Consider the following 16,451-nt stretch of genomic DNA (forward strand, 5'->3'; position numbering starts at 1 on the left):
GTTGGCCTCTCATAATTATCAATATTCGGTTTGTTGACAAGGATGGTGATCTCAATTACCTAAGTCTTAGCCAAGAGTTCTCTATTTTGCTTTTTTTACTCACTTGCTTGATTTACTTTCTTGCCATCTCATGAACCAAACCCCCCCCTTTTTTTTTACCCCCTTCATAGCCAATAACTAAACACTACATTGTTTCCTAGGGAGATGACCTGGAGTCTAAATACTTCGGTTAATTCTTATTGGGGTTTGTACTTTGTGACAACCGATAATTTTTGATGTGAGAGTTGTTTGTTGGTTTGAAGTTATGCTTACAACGAAGTAATTCTTTTCTATAAGAAGAAATTCTAGACCATCGAGCAAATATCATTATCACACTACCTACAGAAATCAAAGAAAACACTGGGGGCGATTTTGGGCTGAGTTTGGACCCAGTTTTTGGCCCAGAAACGCAGACAAAAGCCAGGGGTCAAGCAGAAACTCAACACATCACATACATTGAATCGTTCATAATTTTAGGATTTAGATGTAGTTTCTAGAGAGAGAGGCTCTCTCCTCTCTCTAGGTTCTAGGATTTCTCTTTGTTTTAGGTCTATTTCTTCTCAATTCCAGGTTCAATGTTCCTTTAATTTAGTTTCTCTTCTATTTTTATTTGTTCTAGTACTTTGGTTTATCTATTCTTCTTGTTGATTCTCTTCTTTTCCAATTTAGTTTATGAATTCTCCATGTTAGATTTGATTTCTTTATTTAATGCAATTTGAGGTATTTCATATTTATGATTTTAATTTAGCTTTTTACATTCTTAGCTTGAATTGATTAATTGGAGACTCTTGAGTTATCAAACTCCTTTGTTGATTGATAATTGAGAGTTGCTAATTGACTTGAATTCCACCAACTCTAGTCTTTCCTTGGGAGTTGACTAGGACTTGAAGATTCATATTGATTTATCCACTTGACTTTTGATGAGCGGATAATTTATATGCTTTTTGGCATTATTTTTACATAGTTTTCAGTATGTTTTAGTTAGTTTCTATTATATTTTTATTAGTTTTTAAATAAAAATCACATTTCTGGATTTTACTAGGAATTTATGTATTTTTCTGTGATTTCAGGTATTTTCTGGCTGAAATTGAGGGACCTGAGCAAAAATCTGATTCAGAGGCTGAAAAAGGACTGCAGATGCTGTTGGATTCTGATCTCCCTGCACTCAAAGTTGATTTTCTGGAGCTACAGAAGTTCAATTGGGGCACTCTCAATTTCGTTGGAAAGTAGACATCCTGGGCTTTCCAGGAATATATAATTGTCTATACTTTGCCTGAGTTTTGATAACACAAACTGGCATTTAAACGCCAACTTTCTATCCTATTCTGGCGTTAAACGCCAGAACTGGCATAAAAGCTGGAGTTAAATGCCCAAACTGGCACCAAAGCTGGCGTTTAACTCCAAAAAAAGTTTGTACATGTGAAAGCTTCAATGCTCAGCCCAAGCACACACCAAGTGGGCCCGGAAGCAGATTTCTGCATCATTTACTTATTTTTGCATCATTTACTATTGTATTTTCATCTCTGGAACACATTATGTAACTTTTATGTTCTGAGACCTCCATGTGAGGCTGGCCATTCGGCCATGTCTACCCTATTTTTACTTATGTATTTTCAACGGTGGAGTTTCTACACCCCATAGATTAAGGTGTGGAGCTCTGCTGTTCTTCATGAATTAATGCAATTACTACTGTTTTTCTATTCAATTCAAGCTTATTCCTGTTCTAAGATATTCATTCGCACAGAAGAACATGATGAATATGATGATTATGTGACAGTCATCACCATTCTCACTTATGAACGCGTGCCTGACAACCACTTCCGTTCTACATGAAAACAAGCTTGAATGCATATCTCTTAGCCTCGAGATCAGAGTCTTTATGGTATAAGCTAGAATCAATTGGTAGCATTTTTGAGGTCCGGAAAGTCTAAACCTTGTCTGTGGTATTTCGAGTAGGATCTGGGATGGGATGACTGTGACGAGCTTCAAACTCGCGAGTGTTGGGCGTAGTGATAGACGCAAAAGGATCAATGAATCCTATTCCAACATGAGTGAGAACCGATAGATGATTAGCCGTGCGGTGACAGCACATTTGGACTATTTTCACTGAGAGGACGGACGGTAGCCATTGATAACGGTGATCTCCCAACATACAGCTTGCCATGGAAGGGAATACGCATGATTGGATGAAAGCAATAGGAAAGCAGAGGTTCAGAAGCAATAAGCATCTCCATACACTTATCTGAAATTCCACCAATGAATTTCATAAGTATTTCTATCTTATTTTCTGCTTTAATTATATTTTAATTATCAAAATCCCATAACCATTTGAATCCGCCTGACTGAGATTTACAAGGATGACCATAGCTTGCTTCAAGCCGACAATCTCCGTGGGATCGACCCTTACTCACATAAGGTATTACTTGGACGACCTTGTGCACTTGCTGGTCAGATTCACGGAGTTGTGTGAAAAGTGTGCGATCACGATTTCGTGTACCAAGTTTTTGGCGCCGTTGCCGGGGATTGTTCGAGTTTGGACAACTGACGGTTCATCTTGTTGCTCATATTAGGTAATTTTATTTTATTTTAAGCTTTTATTTTTTTTTTTTATTTTCGAAAAATTTTTTTCAGAATTTTTAAGAATGAATTCTAGAGTTTCATGTTGATCTGTTGAAGTCTGGCTGGCTATGAAGCCATGTCTAATCTTTTGGACCGAGGTTTCAACTTATCATCACAAGAGCTTGTTGATTTTTATCAATCTTGCTGTTGAATGTAATGATCTGCTAAAGCTTGGCTGGCCATTGGCCATGTCTAGTGTTTTGGACCGAAGTTTTCACTGAAAGCTTGGCTGGCTAGTAAGCCATGTCTAATTCCTGGACCGGAGTTTTAGACTAACATTGCATGATTCCTGGAATTCTCATTAAGAATTTTGAATTCCTTGTTTTCTTTTTCCAAATAATTTTCGAAAAAAATACAAAAAAAATTGATAAAACCATAAAAATAAAAAATAATTTGTGTTTTGTTTGAGTCTAGTGTCAATTCTTAAGTTTGGTGTCAATTGCATGTTTTTCTTTTTCTTGAATTTTCAAAATTTTATGCATTATATTCTTCATTGATCTTCAAGTTGTTCTTGATGATTTTCTTGGGTCTGATCTTTAAATTCTCTTGTTTTGTGTCTTTTGTTGTTTTTCATATGCATTTTCAAATTGTTATTACCCCTAGTATACAAACTTCTAAGTTTGGTGTCTTGCATGCATTATTTGTTTTGATCTTGATTTTCCATGATTAGTTTCATTTTGTTGTTTTTCATCATTAAAAATTCAAAAAAATTTTCAAAATTATGTCTTTTCAAGTCAATAATACAGAGAATTGAAGATTCAGAACATACAGCAGAGGAATTACAGAGAAAAAGCTGGGCGTTCAAAACGCCGAGTGAGGAAGGAAAACTGGCGTTTAAACGCCAGCCAGGATGGCACAGGAGGGGAGATTTTGTTTTCAATACAAATCTTTTACAAATCTTCAAAATTTTTCAAAATCAAATCTTTTTCACATCATATCTTTTTCAAATCACATCTTTTTCAATATTCTTTTTAATATTTTCAAAAATTCCAAAATGATTTTCAAAATCTTTTTCTTATTTTTATTTCATATTTTCAAAATTAATGCTAACATTTAACATGATTGATTCAAAATCTCAAGTTGTTACTTGCCTATTAAGAAAGGTTCAATTCTTAAATTTTAAAATCATATCTTTTAGTTTCTTGTTAGTCAAGTAATCAACTTTAATTTTCAAAATCAAGTCCTCTTAAATTATTTTTCAATCATATCTTTTCAATCATATCCTCTCAATCACATCTTTTTCAAAATAAATTTCAATCATATCTTTTTGATTGCTAATTTCAAAATCTTTTTCAAAATCACTTAACCACTTTCTCACTTTTAATTTTCGAAAACCATCAATCAATTTTTCAAAATTATTTTTAAAATTTTGGTTTTATTTCAAAATTTGTTTTCAAAAATTCTTTTCCCTCCTCACCTTTTTCTATTTAAGGACTAACACTCCTCCTCTTTTAGCAATTCGGACTCACTCCCTCTCTATAAGTTCAAATTCCCCTCTCTACCTCATCTTTCTATTCTTCTTTTCCTCTGACACCTCAAGGAATCTCTATACTGTAACATAGAAGATTCCATACTTTCTTGTTCTCTTCTCTTTCATATGAGTAGGAACAAGGACAAAGGCATTCTTGTTGAAGCTGATCCTGAACCTGAAAGGACCTTGAAGAGAAAGCTAAGAGAAGCTAAAGCACAACTCTCTGGAGAGGACCTAACAAAAATTTTTGAAAGAGAAGAAGACATGGCAGCCGAAAATAACAACAATGCCAACAATGCAAGGAAGATGCTTGGTGACTTTATTGCACCCTCTTCTGACTTCTGTGGAAGGAGCATCTCGATTCCTGTAATTGGAGCAAACAACTTTGAGCTTAAGCCTCAATTAGTTTCTCTAATGCAACAGAATTGCAAGTATCATGGACTTCCATTAGAAGATCTTCATCAGTTTTTAGCTGAATTCTTGCAAATCTGTGACACTGTTAAGAGTCATGGGGTTGACCCTAAGGTCTACAGACTTATGCTTTTCCCTTTTGCTATAAGAGACAGAGCTAGGACATGGTTGGACTCACAACCTAAAGAAAGCCTGAACTCTTGAGAAAAGCTGGTCAATGCCTTCTTGGCAAAGTTCTTTCCACCTCAAAAATTGAGTAAGCTTAGAGTGGAAGTCCAAACCTTCAGACAGAAGGAAGGCGAATTCCTCTATGAAGCTTGGGAAAGATACAAGCAATTGATCAGAAGGTGTCCTTCTAGCATGCTTTCAGAATGGAGCATCATATGCATATTCTATGATGGTCTATCTGAACTGTCCAAGATGTCATTGGACAACTCTGCTGGTGGATCTCTTCATCTGAAGAAGATGCCTGAGGAAGCCCAGGAACTCATTAAAATGGTTGCAAATAACCAATTCATGTACACTTCTGAAAGGAATCCTGTGAATAATGGGACAACTCAGAAGAAAGGAGTTCTTGAGATTGATACTCTGAATGCCATATTGGCTTAGAATAAAATATTGACTCAGCAAGTCAATATGATTTCTCAAAGTCTGTCTGGAATGCAAGCTGCAACAGGCAGTACTAAGGAAGCATCTTTTGAAGAAGAAGCTTATAATCCTGAGAATCCTGTAATGGAAGAGGTGAACTACATGGGAGAACCCTATGGAAACACCTATAATCCTTCATGGAGAAATCATCCAAATCTCTCATGGAAGGATCAACAGAAGCCTCAACAAGGCTTCAACAGTAATAATGGTGGAAGAAATAGGTTTAGCAATAGCAAGCCTTTTCCATCATATTCTCAGCAATAGACAGAGAATTCTAGGCAAAGTCTCTCTTGCTTAGCAACCATAGTCTCTTATCTATCTAAGACCACACTAAGTTTCATGACTGAAACAAGGTCCTCCATTAGAAATTTGGAGGCACAGGTGGGTCAGCTGAGTAAAAAGGTTACTGAAACTCCCTCCTAATACTCTCCCAAGCAATACAGAAGAGAATCCCAAGAGAGAGTGCAAGGCCATAAACACGTCCCACATGGCCGAATGCATAGAGGAGGGAAAGGCAGTAATTTCCATTGAAGAAGACCTCAATGGATGTCCACCGGCCACCATGGAGTTCCCTAATGAGGAACCAGAGGAATCTGAGGCTCATACAAAGACCATAGAGATTCCACTGAACCTACTTCTGCCATTCATGAGCTCTGATGAGTATTCTTCCTCTGAAGAGGATGAAGATATTGTTGAAGAGCAAGTTGCTCAATATCTAGGAGCAATCATGAAGCTGAATGCCAAGTTATTTGGTAATGAGACTTGGGAGAATGAACCCCCATTGCTCATCAATGAACTGAACGATCTGACTCAACTGAAATTACCTCAGAAGAGACAGGATCCTGGAAAGTTCTCAATACCTTGTACCATAGGCACCATGGCCTTTGAGAAGGCTCTTGTGACCTAGGGTCAAGTATAAACCTCATGCCCCTCTCTGTAATGGAGAAGCTAGGGATCCTTAAGGTGCAAGCTGCAAGAATCTCACTAGAGATGGCAGACAATTCAAGAAAACAGGCTTATGGACTTGTAGAGGATGTCTTGGTAAAGGTTGAAGGCCTCTACATCCCTGCTGACTTCATAATCCTGGACACTGGAAAGAGTAGGGATGAATCCATCATCCTTGGCAGACCCTTCCTTGCCACAGCAAAAATTGTGATTGATGTTGACAGAGGAAAGCTGGTCATTCAAGTGAACGAAGCCTGCCTTGTGTTTAAGGCTCAAGGATCTCCTTATGCACACATGGAGAAGAAGCATGAAAAGCTTCTTTCAATGCAGAGTCAAACAGAGCTCCCATATTCAAACTCTAAGTTTGGTGTTGGGAGGCTATCATCATGCTCTGAGTATCTGTGAGGCTCCATGAGAGCCCACTGTCAAGCTATTGACATTAAAGAAGCGCTTGTTGGGAGGCAACCCAATCTTTACTTATCTATGTTAAATTTCTATTTTCTATTGTTATTTTATGCTTTCTTTAGGTTGGTGATCATGTGAAGTCACAAAAATAACTGAAAAAGTAAAAACAGAATGAAAAATAGCATTAAAACCAGCACATCCTGGATGATGATCTTACTGGCGTTTAAACGCCAGTAAGGGTAGCAGAATGGGCGTTAAACGCCCAGTCTGGCACCATTCTGGGCGTTTAACGCCAGAAAAGGGCACCAGACTGACGTTTAATGCCAGAAAAGGGCAACAAACTGGCGTTTAAACGCCAGAAAGGGAAGAAAAGTTGGCGTTAAATGCCAGAAATGGGCAGCAACCTGGCGTTTAACGCCAGGATAGTAGTCAAGGTGCGTTTACACGCCAACATGGTGCAGGGATGAGAAGTCCTTGACACCTCAGAATCTGTGGACCCCACAGAATCCCTACTTACCTCAACTCTCTCTCTCTTCTTCACACCTTCCCATAACACCCTTCCCCAAATACCCCTCACCAATCACCTCCATTTCTCTTCCCCATAACACACTCCTCACAATTCAAATTCAAAATCCTTTCCCTCCCACACCCAACCCTAATACACAAACCCTACCCTCTCTTCTCCCCCTTGGCCGGACCACTAAAACCCATCCATCTCCTCTATTTCTTCTTCTTCTACTCCCTTCTTTCTTCTTTTGCTCGAAGACGAGCAAACCTTCTAAGTTTGATGTGGTAAAAGCGTTGCTTTTTATTTTTCCATAACCATTTATGGCACCTAAGGCCAGAGAAACCTCTAGAAAGAAGAAAGGAAAGGAAAAAGCTTCCACTTCTGAGTCATAGAAGATGGAGAGATTCATCTCAAAGGTCCATCAAGACCACTTCTATGAAGTTGTGGCCAAGAAGAAGGTGATCCTCGAGGTCCCTTTGAAGCTCAAAAAGAGTGAATATCCGGAGATCCGACATGAGATTCGAAGAAGAGGTTGGGAAATTCTCACCAACCCCATTCAACAAGTCGGGATCTTAATGATTCAAGAGTTCTATGCTAATGCATGGATCACCGAAAACCATGATCAAAGTATGAACCCAGACCCAAAGAATTGGCTTACAATGGTCCGGTGGAAATACTTAGATTTCAGTCCGGAAAATGTAAGGTTGGCATTCAACTTGCCAATGATGCAAGGAGATGCACGCCCCTACACTAGAAGGGTCAACTTCGATCAAAGGTTGGACCAAGTCCTCATGGACATATGTGTGGAAGGAGCTCAGTGGAAAAGAGACTCCAAAGGTAAGCCGGTTCAATTGAGAAGGCATGACCTTAAACCCGTGGCTAGAGGATGGTTGGAATTTATCCAACACTCAATCATTCCCACTAGCAAACCAGTCTAAAGTTACTATAGACCGGGCTATCATGATCCATAGCATCATGAATGGAGAGGAAGTAGAAGTTCATGAGGTTATATCCCTAGAACTCTACAAGGTGGCAACAAGTCCTCTACTTTAGTAAGTTTAGCCTTCCCTCATCTCATTTGTCACTTCTGCAATTCAGCTGGAATTGACATAGAGGAAGACACCCTCATTGAAGAGGACAAGCCCTTCAATAAGAAAAGGATGGAGCAAATAAGAGAGCCCACTCATGAACCTCAACAAGAGCATGAGGAAGCCCTTAATCAAGAAATCCCTGAGATACCTCAAGGGATACACGTCCCTCTACAAAATTATTGGGAGCAAATTAACACCTCCCTAGGAGAATTAAGTTCCAATATGGGACAACTAAGGGTGGAGCACCAAGGGCATTCCATCCTCCTTCATGAAATTAGAGAAGATCAAAGAGCCATGAGGGAGGGGCAACAAAGGCAAGGAAGAGACATAGAGGAGCTCAAGCGTTCCATTGGATCTTCAAGAGGAAGAACTAGCCGCCATCACTAAGGTGGACCCGTTCTTTAATCTCCTTGCTCTTATTTTTCTGTTTTTCGAAAATTATGCTTTATGTTCTATCTATGTTTGTGTCTTTATTACATGATCATTAGTGTCTTAGTGTCTATGCCTTGAAGCTATGATTGTCCTATGAATCCATCACCTTTATTAAACGAAAAATATTCTTAATTGCAAAAGAACAAGAAGTACATGAATTTCAAATTTTAAAATAGTTTAATTATTTTGATGTGGTGGCAATACTTTTTGTTTTCTGAACGAATGCTTGAACAGTTCATATTTTTGAATTTGTTGTTTATGAATGTTAAAATTGTTGGCTCTTGAAAGAATGATGGAAAAGGAGAAATGTTATTGATAATCTGAAAAATCATAAAATTTATTCTTGAAGCAAGAAAAAGCAGTGAATACAAATCTTGCGGAAAAAAATGGCAAAAAATAAAAGAAAAAGAAAGAAAAAGAAAAAGCAAGCTGAAAAAGCCAGTAACCCTTTAAACCAAAAGGCAAGGGTAAAAAGGATCCAAGGCTTTGAGCATTAATGGATAGGAGGGCCTAAAGGAATAAAATCCTGGCATAAGCGGCTAAATCAAGCTGTCCCTAACCATGTGCTTGTGGCGTGAAGGTGTCAAGCGAAAAGCTTGAGACTGAGCGGTTAAAGTCATGGTCCAAAGCAAAAGAGTGTGCTTAAGAGCTTTAGACACCTCTAATTGGGGACTCCAGCAAAGCTGAGTCACAATCTAAAAAGGTTCACCCAGTTATGTGTCTGTGGCATTTATGTATCCGGTGGTAATACTGGAAAACAAAATGCTTAGGGTCACGGCCAAGACTCATAAAGTAAATGTGTTCAAGAATCAACATACTGAACTAGGAGAATCAAATGATAAAGAGAGATGCCAAAACTGTTCAGAAGCAAAAAGCTAAGAACCCCGCTCATCTAATTAAGACTGATCTTCATTGATGTTTTTGGAATTTATTATATATTCTCTTCTTTTTATCTTATTTTGTTTTTAGTTGCTTGGGGACAAGCAACAATTTAAGTTTGGTGTTGTGATGAGCGGATAATTTATACGCTTTTTGGCATTATTTTTACATAGTTTTCAGTATGTTTTAGTTAGTTTCTATTACATTTTTATTAGTTTTTAAATAAAAATCACATTTCTAGACTTTACTATGAGTTTGTGTATTTTTTTTGTGATTTTAGGTATTTTCTGGCTGAAATTGAGGGACCTGAGCAAAAATCTGATTCAGAGGCTGAAAAAGGACTACAGATGTTGTTGGATTCTGACCTCCCTGCACTCAAAGTGGATTTTCTGGAGCTACAGAAGTTCAATTGGCGCGCTCTCAATTGGGTTGGAAAGTAGACATCCTGGGCTATCCAGAAATATATAATAGTCCATACTTTGCCCGAGTTTTGATAACGCAAACTAGCGTTTAAATGCCAACTTTCTACCCTATTCTGGCGTTAAATGCCAGAACTGGCATAAAAGCTGGAGTTAAATGCCCAAACTGGCACCAAAGCTGGCATTTAACTCCAAGAAAAGTCTCTACATGTGAAAGCTTCAATGCTCAGTCCAAGCACACACCAAGTGGGCCCAGAATCGGATTTCTGCATTATTTACTTATTTTTGTAAACCCTAGACTACTAGTTCATTATAAATAGGACCTTTTACTATTGTATTTTTATCTCTAGAATACATTATGTAACTTTTATGTTCTGAGACCTCCATGGGAGGCTGGCCATTCGGCCATGTCTACCCTATTTTCACTTATGTATTTTCAACGGTGGAGTTTCTACACCCCATAATTAAAGTGTGGAGCTTTACTGTTCTTCATGAATTAATGCAATTACTACTATTTTTCTATTCAATTCAAGCTTATTCTTGTTCTAAGATATTCATTCGCACATAAGAACATGATGAATGTGATGATTATGTGACACTCATCACCATTCTCACTTATGAATGCGTGCCTAACAACCACTTCTGTTCTACATGAAAACAAGCTTGAATGCATATCTCTCAGCCTCGAGATCAGAGTCTTCGTGGTATAAGCTAGAATCAATTGGCAGCATTCTTGAGATCCAGAAAGTCTAACCCTTGTCTGTGGTATTCCGAGTAGGATCTGGGATGGGATGACTGTGACGAGCTTCAAACTCGCGAGTGTTGGGCGTACTGACAGACACAAAAGGATCAATGGATCTTATTCCAACATGAGTGAGAACCGACAGATAATTAGCCGTGCAGTGACAGCGCATTTGGACCATTTTCACTGAGAGAACGGACGGTAGCCATTGACAACGGTGATCCCCCAACATACAGCTTGCCATGGAAGGGAATACGCATGATTGGATGAAAGCAATAGGAAAGTAGAGGTTCAGAAGCAATAAGCATCTCCATACGCTTATCTGAAATCCCACCAATGAATTACATAAGTATTTCTATCTTATTTTCTGCTTTAATTATATTTTAATTAACAAAATCCCATAACCATTTGAATCCGCCTGACTGAGATTTACAAGGATGACCATAGCTTGCTTCAAGCCGACAATCTCCATGGGATCAACCCTTACTCACGTAAGGTATTACTTGGATGACCCAGTGCACTTGCTGGTCAGCTGCACGGAGTTGTGTGAAAAGTGTGCGATCACGATTTTGTGTACCAACTTTCCTTCATAGTTAGAGGATAACTAGTGGTAGCAACAGACAATTCTCATCACAATTGATAAGGATAACTAGGATAGGACGTCCAGTTTTCATACCTTGCCAAGAGTCTTTTCTTAGTTATTAGTTTAATTTCTTGCCATTTTATTTCCTTGTTCCTTATTTCAAAAACCCAAAAAGATACTTTTCCACAACCAATAATAACTACACCTCCCTGTAATTCCTTGAGAGACGACCCGAGGTTTAAATACTTCGGTTATTAATTTTATTGGGTTTGCTTTAGTGACAACCAAATTTGTTTGTATGAAAGGATTCTTTGTTGGTTTAGAAGCTATACTTGCAACGAGGTTTCATTTGTGAAATTCTTTACTAGCAAAAATCCGTTCGTCAGGCACACTTGAGGACTTATTCCCACAATGTCACTTAGGCTCCATCCAATCGCCTTCTTATACTTCCAGATAACTTCAAGTAGTTGTTGCTCTTCTTGATTGGAGAGATCGGTTGCCACTATGATCGGAAATTTATGTTCCTTATCAAGGAACGCATATTTAACATGAGGTGGTAGTGGCTTCAAATCTTCCCTTGCTTCTTGGTGGGGTAACTTATTATCCTCTTGGTTGTGGAGACTTGGTGGGTCACTTTCATTTTCTTCATCCCCAAGGTCTCCCGCTTGTGAGCTCTCTTCCTCACTTAAACCTTTTTGAAGCTCATGGTGGCTATCTACCTCAAGTCCGTCCTCTCTCCCATCTTCAATGAAATTCTTGCCCCCATCAATAGATTCCTCCTTCGGAAGAGCGGGTTGAGGGTTTATTTCATTAAGCGGCCCACTTTCTTCCGGAGTTATAGCATCAATGCTAGATTTTAGGGTTGATGGGTGTAGCAAGGGTGGAGGAGCAAGGTTACTAGGGGTGGAGTGAAAGGGTACTAGATGTGACAAAGCCTCGGCAAGAGTTGCCATGCAATTCTCTTGCTTCCTTTGAAATTCCCTTTGCTCTTAGATGAGGGCTTGAAAGCTAGGCTCTCCATAAGGGAAGTTAATGGGGATGGGATGGTGGTGGAAGCTAGGTTGTCCCAAGTGAGGCGGTAGGTAGATAGGTGGGGAGGGATTTGGTGGTGGAAAAGGTAAAGGAGCTTGAGGGTATGATGGTTGCATTTCATGTCGAGGGCACAGAGCATATGGATAGGCAAAATGGTAGTGAGGACGTGTTCCACTAGGTGTGAGAGGTTGATAGACATTAAGATCGTAGGGCCCTCGCAACGGTCCTTGTTGCCAAGAGTTGATTGCTTGTGACCCTTCCTCGAATTGACATCCCATACCTTGAGGTGAACCAACGTCGGAATTGCTACCCCCTACAACATGATAACAATTAGACTCTAAGCCAAAAGGTGATAGTTCATGATGAATAGGAAAAATAGAATGCAATGATATCAACAAAAGCAATGAACAAATGAGTATATATGTTCTAATTATATCCACTCGTCTAGGGTTAAATAAACAAAAAGTGTTAGTTGCTATCAATACTAAGATAGATGTGCCTCCTACCAATCAGTGCTAATTAGTGAACCAAATATCAAATATTTACACTATTCACATATTTACAACAACCAAAATTGTAGCACTCATTGCACCTAAAGTGAACTCCCCGACAATGGCGCCAAGATTTTGACGACAGCCAATTTGCATATAGGTTAGGAACTCGATTATCCAAAATGGAATTTGTGTTATAAGTATAGTCCTAACCCAACAAGTTGGCCAACAATCAAAATTGGAAACTAACAAGATGTGTCACAATTCAAAAACGAGAGTATTTGACTCCTGAATTGTCTCCCAAGGAGTACTTTAGAACAATGAGTGTGCAAATCCGGTTGTAGTGATCAAGAGGTTGTCAATGAAGAAATGAACATATAAAGCAATAAAAGAACATGGAAAATTTTAATGATTGAACTAATGAAGAAATTAAAGAACCGACTATGTAATATAAATAAGTAAAGTATAAAAGAGATTAACATAGAAGCGTATAAAAGATTGAAAGCATAAAAAAGAGTCTCAGCTTGGAGTGAGCTAAGGGTCCTTTCCTTGTTAGAACCACAACTATGACAATTATGATGGATTAATCTCACTTGATCAACCCTCATATCAGAAAGTAAGTTAAATGAGCATAAGTGTTCCCAACCCACAAATCCTAAATTGCTTGCTAATTGCTTTAGCAACAAATTAGCGTTAGTGGGAACAAGAACAATTAACAATCCAAGAATTGAAACTAAATGTTAGATATTCCAACTCTAGAAACCCAATTGCTCAATTTACCCAAGCCAAGAACAAAAAATTTAGCCTAAAACCATGTTTGATATTTTGTCAAACACTTGATGGGCAAAAACCTTAACCATGGAGAAAATGAGAAAAGGCTTGAAACTAAAAGCAACAATTGATCTCAATCAACAAGAATGACACAAGAAAGCATGAAACAAACATTAAACATCAAATTCATCAACAAGAAATTAAAATTGCAAGAGAGAAGCAAAAGTGAACTATAACTTGAATTAGAAGAAAGAGTAATGACAATGTAACTATAAAGAGTAATAACAAGAGAATACTTACAATAAAAGCTAGCAAAATCCAAGATCAAAAATAGAAATGGCACTTGAATGTAAAATACTAATATAAACCCTAATAGAGATGATGAAAAACTTAGAGAAAAACTAACTAAAAGCTTCCTACTACTACTCCTAAACTATATTAATGATATGCTATGTTATGTCCATCATTTCCCCTCCAATATGAGCTAGAAGACTTCAGAAATGGGCCTCCAAAGCTCCCAAATCACGAGTCACGTGTCATTTTAATGAGGTCATATGCGGACACCTGTGCGGACGCACAGATGCGAAAAATTCCGTCCTATGCGTACGCACAGGTAGCCGTACGCACGCACACTAGGCGATACTTGAATGGACGCGTGACGTGCTCGACGCAATCCACGCGCTCTGTTTGGGCAACTATGCGTACGCACAAGTAGCCGTGTGCACGCACACGTCTCTGAACTCATCTCCTTTGATTCTTCATGTTTCCTCCACTTTGCATGCTCTTCTTCCATTTTCTCCAACCCCTTCCTACGTTATACACCCGAAATCACTCACAAACAACATCAAGGCATTGAATGGAAGGAAATTGGAATAAATAGATTAAATTAGGCACAAAAGAGCACATTTTCATAATCTAGCGCAATTTGGAAGGAAAGTTCAAAAGCATGCTATTCAAGGGAATAAGTGCAAGTTTATATGATGAAAATCCATTCAATTCTAACCAAAAAATCATCATCAAATATGGAGTCATCAGCGCTCAATTAAGTAGCATGCGAAGATCTTCATCAATTTTGGATTAAACTTTATTTTATTTAAAAATAGAAAAAGATATTATTTAGTTTTAGAAAATATATTTTACAATGATTAGGATTAGATATAAAAGGAAAAAGAATCAGCCCTTCGGGCTCTCTCTTCTCCTCTCTTGCCTCATTTCGCACTTTACAGTTTTTACAGAATCCTTATTTTCTCTTTAAACCATGAGCAACTAAACCTCTACTGTTAAGGTTAGGAGCTCTGTTTATTTTATGGATTAATACTATTACTTTTCTATTTTAAATCATGTATTGATTTCAATTTCAAGAATTGTTTTCATTCTTTAACTTATGAATGTAGGTGGAACGGAAGTATGACCCTTATTCTATTTGAGTTCTTGTAAAACTTTGAAAAGCTCTTTACCTGAACAACAGCTTGAAAACATATTCTCCTAAATCACTAATTATCTGGACTTAACGGGATACGTGATATATAATCCTCTTATATTTGGATAATTAGGGTTTCTGTGGCATATAAACTAGAATTGAACTTAACCCTAGCTAGTTGGAATCAAGTGACTAAGGAATTTGCGGTTGATGAAGGTTAGAGGAGACTAAAAAGGTCTAAGAAATTCGGGTTTAGTCACATATAGTTTGCCATGAATTGAATCTTGCATGATTAAAGTAGTTAGTAAGAAAAGTTAATCTAGAAAATAAATATCTTTGAAACCTTAACTGTTTTCTCCCATATTATTCACACTAATTTACTGCTTGCTTTCTAATATTCTAAATTTACTGTTAATGCTTTTGAACTCTCAAAACATCATTTTCTGTTTGTCTAACTAAGTAAATCACTCAATCATTGTTGCTTAGTCCATCAATTCTCGTGGGATCGACCCTCATTCACTTGAGGTACTACTTGGTATGACCCGGTACACTTGCCGGTTAGTTTGTGCGTTATAAATTTCACACCAAGTTTTTGGCGCCGTTGCCGAGATTGACTATGATTGACAACTATCATTGTTTGATTACTTAGATTAGGCATTTTAGCTTTAATTTTATTTAATTTTGCTCTTAAATTTTCAAAAATTAGTGTTACTATTTTTCCTTAATTTCTGAAATTAAGTTTGGTGTTACCTAGTTATTTTTTGTTCAAAATTCCTTAATTCCTTAATTTTCCTGTTCAATTTTCTTTCTTAATTTTGAAATTTTCATTTTAATTTTACTTATAATTTTCAAAATTTTCTTACTTTAATTATTTAGTTGTTCTATTTTATTTCTTTACACAAATTACCTCACTGAGAATTCTTTACACTCTGACGTAGAGAATCCCACTTTTCTTGTTTTTTGTTTGTTTATGAGCAGGAACAGGGACAAGGAACCTCTTACAGATTTTGATCCTGAACCTGAAAGGACTTTGGGGTGGCATTTGCAACAAGCTAGACTTTACAAGGCTAGTAAAAATCTAAGTGAGACCTTTGAAAAGGAAGTTGCAGAGTCCACTACGAATCATAATCGTCTGTTAATGCCAATGTGGCAAATTCGAATGAGAATGAACAACCTAGAAGAGTGCTTGGCTCATACATTGCCCCCAATCTAGATCTCTATGGGAACAATATTGTGGTGTCTCCTATAGCTGCAAACAATTTTGAACTAAAGCCTTAGTTAGTCACTCTCGTGTAGCAAAATTGTTAGTATAATGAACTCTCGTAGGAAGATCCAAACCAATTTATCTCTAACTTCCTGCAGATTTGTGACACTGTGAAAACAAATGGAGTGAATCCTAAAGTTTACAAGCTCATGCTCTTTCCATTTGCTGTGAGGGATAGAGCAAAGCTGTGGCTAGATTCTCAGCCCAAGGAGAGCCTGAACACTTGGGATACGGTAGTCACTGGATTTTTGTCTAAATTTTTTCCTCCACAGAAGCTAACT

The 16,451-nt window shown here is 37.8% G+C and overlaps 1 non-coding gene across 1 annotated transcript; it reads right to left on the bottom strand.

Moving 5' to 3' along the window:
• Window positions 1-4,798: 4,798 nt before the first annotated feature.
• LOC112724966 (small nucleolar RNA R71) lies at window positions 4,799-4,902 on the bottom strand. Its single transcript, XR_003164102.1, has one exon. It is a non-coding gene; the product is annotated as a small nucleolar RNA R71 (small nucleolar RNA).
• Window positions 4,903-16,451: the final 11,549 nt, after the last annotated feature.

Source organism: Arachis hypogaea, chromosome 11 (assembly GCF_003086295.3).
Source record: "Arachis hypogaea cultivar Tifrunner chromosome 11, arahy.Tifrunner.gnm2.J5K5, whole genome shotgun sequence".
Taxonomy (NCBI): Eukaryota; Viridiplantae; Streptophyta; class Magnoliopsida; order Fabales; family Fabaceae; genus Arachis; species Arachis hypogaea.